We start from the raw sequence: 6,417 nt of genomic DNA, 5'->3' as shown, positions 1-6,417 counted from the left end.
TTCAGTTCATGGCAAAGTTTTTGCATGTACGGAGGGATGGATGACAAACTGACGACAATACCCTGCGGTGAGGGTCGAGGGTACAAATTGCTTGGTAAATCATTCTTTAACATTTAAACAACTAATATATTTAGACCGATATCTAGGGACTGAAGTTAGTAAATGTGTCATTCCTATTTTACTTCATTTCCCATCATGAAGTGTGGTAGTGCGCTTCCCATCAACTGCCATGGGCGTAGCAATGTGATTGTAAGGCTATTGAATTCCAAATTTACTAGTATCTCCCAAAATATTAATCATATCAACTTGCCATTTTTGCTAGTCTCTTCCTTGACCCAAAATACATAAGTATGCCAAACTGCAGCAGTCAGCTCTTTCCGGATTTTGTGTGATGCCTGAGACACACTCAGAGTCCACTTCCTTTTTACAATAATAGATGCTTTTATTCTGTTTTTATTTCTATATAAATTTTTTTTGTAATACATCCTTTTCGCTGCAGGGTATTGTCATCAGTTCATCGTCCATCCGTATGTGCAAGAATGTTGGCATGGACTGAGGACATTATGTTCCATTTATTATATCCCTGTTTGCCCATAGCGTACCAGGAAAAGATTTTTGTCCAATCAAGGAGAGGAGAGTTGATGGTCGAATTTTAATTTGCATTTTTTACAAATCTTTGAAAATGTCAACTTAGAAAATTTCTCCAACTGACTTCTCTGAGATTATTCACCCAGTTCTTTTCAAATTTGGCACATGTTCTTTACATGTGCCTTTCTCGCAATTTTTGCATTTCTTTACACATTTTTGAAAAGATTGGACTGAAAATAAATCCCTGGGTAGGCACTGGTATCAGTGAGCAGGAGGGGCAGTGTTGTGTGGCAGGGCAGGGGTATTCATAAGCTCCACTTTTTCAGTTGTACATTTTGTGGTTGTTTCAGCTGCTTCAGGAATTAAGGACAAGTTGTCTGTCCTTTTCGGACATGTCTTTCACATTTTTACTTTTTTTGCCTCTTCAAATAATTGTTTATTCCAATTGAATCAAACAAAGTTATTAATAGATTAAATAATTGAAAAAATAATCGATAGCTCTATTTGTCTCTATAGGTCAGCCTTGTGATGAACTGGTGACATGTCCAGGGTGTACTCCACCTTCACCCATTGGTAGCTGGGACAGACCCCGGTAGTCCCGTGACCTTGATGATTAAGCAGTGCAGAAAAAAATAAATAAAGAATATACTCAAAATAAGCTGCTGTAACTTGATACATTTGAAACATTATATAAAATGATTTAAGGAAAACGTATTCATTTAAATATTAACTGTCCAAAGTTGATGCCTTTAGTTAACTCACATATAACCTTCCAACCTCTACTGCATGTTGTGTGGTACTGAAAACCTGAACCTTTCTTTGAAGATTACCTGAGGAGAAATGACCAGACATGCCACAGTTTTTATGTCAGGTCAGGCTGCTATTTTCTTTTAATATCATTTTGGAAGAAGTGTGTTTGAATGGATTTAAATGAGTTTTGTGAGCTAAATTTGTCTTTAAAAATATTTGTCATTGAAGAGTCATTTGTTGCTGTGATGCTTTAATTTTTGACCCATGATTAAATTTATTGATCCCACCGTAGGGAGATTACCGTGTTTACAGCAGAAAAACAATAAACAAAATGCAGAAACATTAAAGAGTTTCATCATAGAGAGATTTGCTCAAGGGGTTTTACAGTCTGTCAAAATACTACACTCTTCTATCCTTAGATACACACTACTGATCAAAAGTTTTAGAAACACCCCAATTTTTCCAGTTTTGTATTGAAATTCAAGCAGTTCAAGTCCAATGAACAGCTTGAAATGGTACAAAGGTAAGCGGTGAAGTGCTAGAGGTAAAAAAAAAAAGTTAAGGTTAAACAAAACTGAAAAATAATGTACATTTCAGAATTATACAAAAAGACGAACAATAAATGGGTTAACAACTTAAAGCAGTTTTGCAGCAATGGAGGTTGATCAAGCCTCGAAAGTTGGTGCTACCAATTCCTACAGGTGTCCCAACGTTTGTGAATTCCTTCCAACCCCCTGTCTGCATAAAAGTAGTGTTGGAACACACTTTGCGTTATGTGAACATAATTGTACTGCAGAAAGTAGTGTGTTACTATAAAAATGGCAAGGAAAAGGCAATTAACGATAGAAGAGAAGTTGAAACTCAGACTTGCTTACTACGACCACTATCTTCACTGTGCTTGAAGCTGTTGTCCTGTGAGTCTCCTCTCACTCCAGCTGTTGGCTGTCATAAACTTGTCTTCTGATTCTGTTGTGTCTTTGGCTCTGCCAGACTTCTTCCTGTCAGCATTTCCCCCAGTTTCTGAGTGCCTTTGGATGGTGAAGGAAACTGGACTTACTGACACCTGGACTTTCTTGGCAATTTCTCTGTAGGACAGACCTACATTTTTCGGTGTTATGATGGTCTGTCTCTTCTATCGTTAATTACCTTTTCCTCTTTTCCATTTTTATAATAACACACTACTTTCTGCAGTACAATACTGTTCAAATAATGCTCCCAACAGTATGGTACCAAAGTGTGTTCCAACACTATTTTTATGCAGACAGAGGGGGTTGGAAGGAATTCACAAACGTTGGGACACCTGTAGGAATTGGTAGCACCAACTTTCCAGGCTTGATCAACCTCCATTGCTGCAGAACTGCTTTAAGTTGTTAACCCATTTCTTGTTTGCCTTTTTGTATAATTCTGAAATGTACATTATTTTTCAGTTTTGTTTAACCTTACCTTTTTTTTTTTTTTTTTTTTTTTAAACCTCTGGCAGTTCACCACTTACCTTTGTACCATTTCAAGCTGTTCATTGTACTTGAACTGCTTGAATTTCAATACAAAACTGGAAAAATTGGGGTGTTCGAAAACTTTTGACAGGTAGCGTAAATAAAATCAGGTTAAGTATTTGGTCATGTATTTTGCCTCTGAACAACACAGTAGATTTGAGATGAAACAGTAAAGATGCGATTGATGTTTAGACTTTCAGGTTTAATTCAAGGGGTTTAACAGGGTAGAATTAAAGGTGAAAAATCTCAAGTCAGTTCTTCAATTTTGTGAGAACAACCACATCAGCTGTACAGCCTGCTACATACTCTGCAAGAACAGAATTTTCTTGTCATTCCCACGAGTGCGAGAACAAAATGATGTCATTTTGTTCAGCACTTGAGTTTCTCACGAAGTATGAAATGTCCTGGCCAGAATTAACTCTGTTTTTCTTCTCACCACCTCGAGGAGACGTGCAGATTTCTCTGTTTTTGTGGAGTATCCAGAAAGTGTAAGAACTGCCAGTTTTCCAATCTGAAATCTAATGCAGTTTAATCTTTATTGACAGCACTGAGCAACATGCGACACTGAGATGAAATACTGTTTTATGTCTCTTTCCCTGGCAATGACCAAATATAAAATAGTTAAGCTGAATGAAGAATGACAAGTAAGTTCACAATTAATTACAACATTAAAAATGAAAATACTTTTTTTGTTAGTAATATCTCCTTGTGGCCCATATGCAGTACCTTAATAATCCACCAGGAGGAGTTGTAGCCCACATTTGGGGAGTCTGGTTAACAGCAGAGGTTCTCTGCTAGTCTGACTTAAGATTCATGTTTACTATCAGTTACTGAGTTGCAACCTACTGTTACAAAATTAGAACAAATATAATTTAATGTAATTCATTTTTTTAAATGACTTTTTGTCAAAAAAGAACTGCTAAAATTTCTTTATTGCCATGTACAATGCGACCCATTCAGAACGAGTATACGACCCACATTTGGGCCACGACCCATTAGTTGAGTCAGGAAGTCTTGCGGTGGAAAAAACCTGATAGAGGGTGAGAAGAAAACCTTTGTTAATAGTTTATGTTTGAAATAAATTGAATTATTACAACCTGACTTTTTAAATTGTGCTTGTATTTGTGTATGTTTCTGTTAAATATGACTTTTGTTCAGAGATGGGGTACATTCTCTCCAGCTGCATCTGTTTGTTCATATGTTTATTAACAACACTGAGACTGTGTCAGTGTGGATCACATCTGAGGACATTTTATTTATAAAATTAATAATAAAACGTTTGAGTTACTGGTTGTTGCCTTTTTTCATCATTTGGGCTCAAAGTGTTTCCTTTCCCAAGCCACTACACTGTAAAATGCAGTAAAACTGACAAGAACACAGTCATGCAATTAACTAACAAAGATGTGCGGAAAATGGTCAAAAAGAAAGCTTGATTAAAATAAAAAGATTTAGTAATTAATGTAAAGGTTCAGTTTATAAGATGTGCAATGTCCCATTGGGAATGTAGATATTTTGGAACTGACCGTTTTTGTGTCTGCCAGGAGGTTATGTTTTTACTACCATCTGTTTGCATCAGCTGGACTACACACAAACTACTGCACAGGGAGCGATGATGAACCCATTAAACTTAAGACTATATCCAGGAATCATTCTGTATACCTTGGCGGAGGTACTGAGGTCTTTAACAAGTGCCTTCCTCAATAATATCATGATTTTGTTTTTACTACAGTTTCTTGTCCAACTGGCATTAAGCTTGGTCATTGTGTGTGGAAGCTGGAGTTGGCAGAGAATTTTGGCTCCGTTTTCAGGCTGTAGAACATACTTCATGACGGGAGACTTTGGCCAATAATCTGTCTTTGTTCATCTATTCATTCATTCAAGCTCTGTTTATATAAGGATGGCTAACAGTTGTTTTCTTTCTCTTTCATGGATGCACCGTGTAAATGGTATGAGACAACTGACGCATGTATATTTAATTAATTCTTAGAATATTCTGTGTGTTAGTTATTTTTAGTATAATTATTGTATTATTAAATTCATGGCCTGCTGGTCCACTGATCCAAGGTAAAATTACAAACACCTTTAGATGACATTGGGTTGGTGTCGGTGGATTCAGAAATGGATGCATCCAGAGCAGAACAGTCAAGTGGAGAATCTGACTGAATGTACTTTTTTTTTAATGACTTACATTTTTTAATTTTCTTTTCCCTAACATATCACATCATCACACATCTAACATTAAAATTAGAATTCTGAATGCACATTTTTAGTCAGAGCACTTAGTTCTTGTTTTCTCTGAAATATTCACATCATGTTTAACATAACTGAATTTTCACTCTATTCTGCATATCATGCTGAAATTGACTGTACTGTAGTCTGTAAGAGTTATTTTAGTTGAATAGAAATCTGCCCATGTGATTTGTGGTGTTCATATTTACAAAAATAACCCTCCGGTATCCCATCCAGCAAGGCCCTTACTAAGCACCAAGTGTGCCTTCTTCGCACACTTGTGGAATAATGTAAAAAAAAATTCATACAGTTTGTTTTTAATTCTTTTACACTTTTTTTCAATTTCATCAACTTGAGCCGAAAATAAAAATACCAAATACTCAATAATTGTCACATTTTTTAACCCTTTAAATGTCGTGTTTGTAATGTAAACAAGCTATTTTTTGGATGCAAAAAACAAAAAAATTTTTTTTCAATATACTACATAAAAAGTGGATCACATATTTGATTTTGGCAGCCTGGCATATGTCAATGATTAACTCCAACATTGGTTAATTTGCATTATTATTTTTGGCACTAGGTCAAATGTCAAAAAATACTAGCATCTGTCACCAAGTGTGCATAAAATGCACACCTATAAATCAAACTATTAAATATTATATTTTAACTTATTTTTCTGCTCTAATTTGATTTTGTTTTTGTAAATCCAGGTCAGCTCTAATCATACATATCAAATGGAAGAAATAGTGCGTTTTAGGCGCACTTGGGAGACAGATGCTAGTCTTAGAATTTTCTTTTGTTTACAATGTGCAAATTTTAGTTGGTGGCCAGAATTTTAAAGATCATGCAAAAATGAACAACTTTTGAATTCTAACCTTATTTAAGTTGTGAAAAATAATATGAAGTTTTTTAAAACGAGGAGCAAAGTGTGCCGAAAAGGTGCACCCAGATACCAGAGAGATAACAGATCTGAGTTACATGTGAACAAAAGGATCAGAATGGGGTCACTTTTGGCTGTATTGTGAACATTCAGACAAGCCAAAAATATAAACAAATGAAGATGAAAAAAACATGTCAAAATAATTTCTACAGAAAATCACATGTGGTCTAAGACTTATTTCCAAATCCATACAGCTGTAACGGTACATAAAACCCAGACTGATTAGGTAGACATTTGGCTTCTGTTAATAAATATCAGTATTTTTGGTATTCTTATAAGAGTCTTGGTATAAAATCATGTATTTTAGTTATTTTAACTACTACTACTGACTTGCTGTTTCTGTTGCTGTTGACCTCCTAGTGAACTACACTCTACTGGCCGATAGGGGGCAGTGTGAGACTGTCGTTAGAACAGTAC

Source organism: Sphaeramia orbicularis, chromosome 6 (genome assembly GCF_902148855.1).
Source record: "Sphaeramia orbicularis chromosome 6, fSphaOr1.1, whole genome shotgun sequence".
NCBI lineage: Eukaryota > Metazoa > Chordata > Actinopteri > Kurtiformes > Apogonidae > Sphaeramia > Sphaeramia orbicularis.
This window is presented reverse-complemented; position numbering follows the sequence as displayed.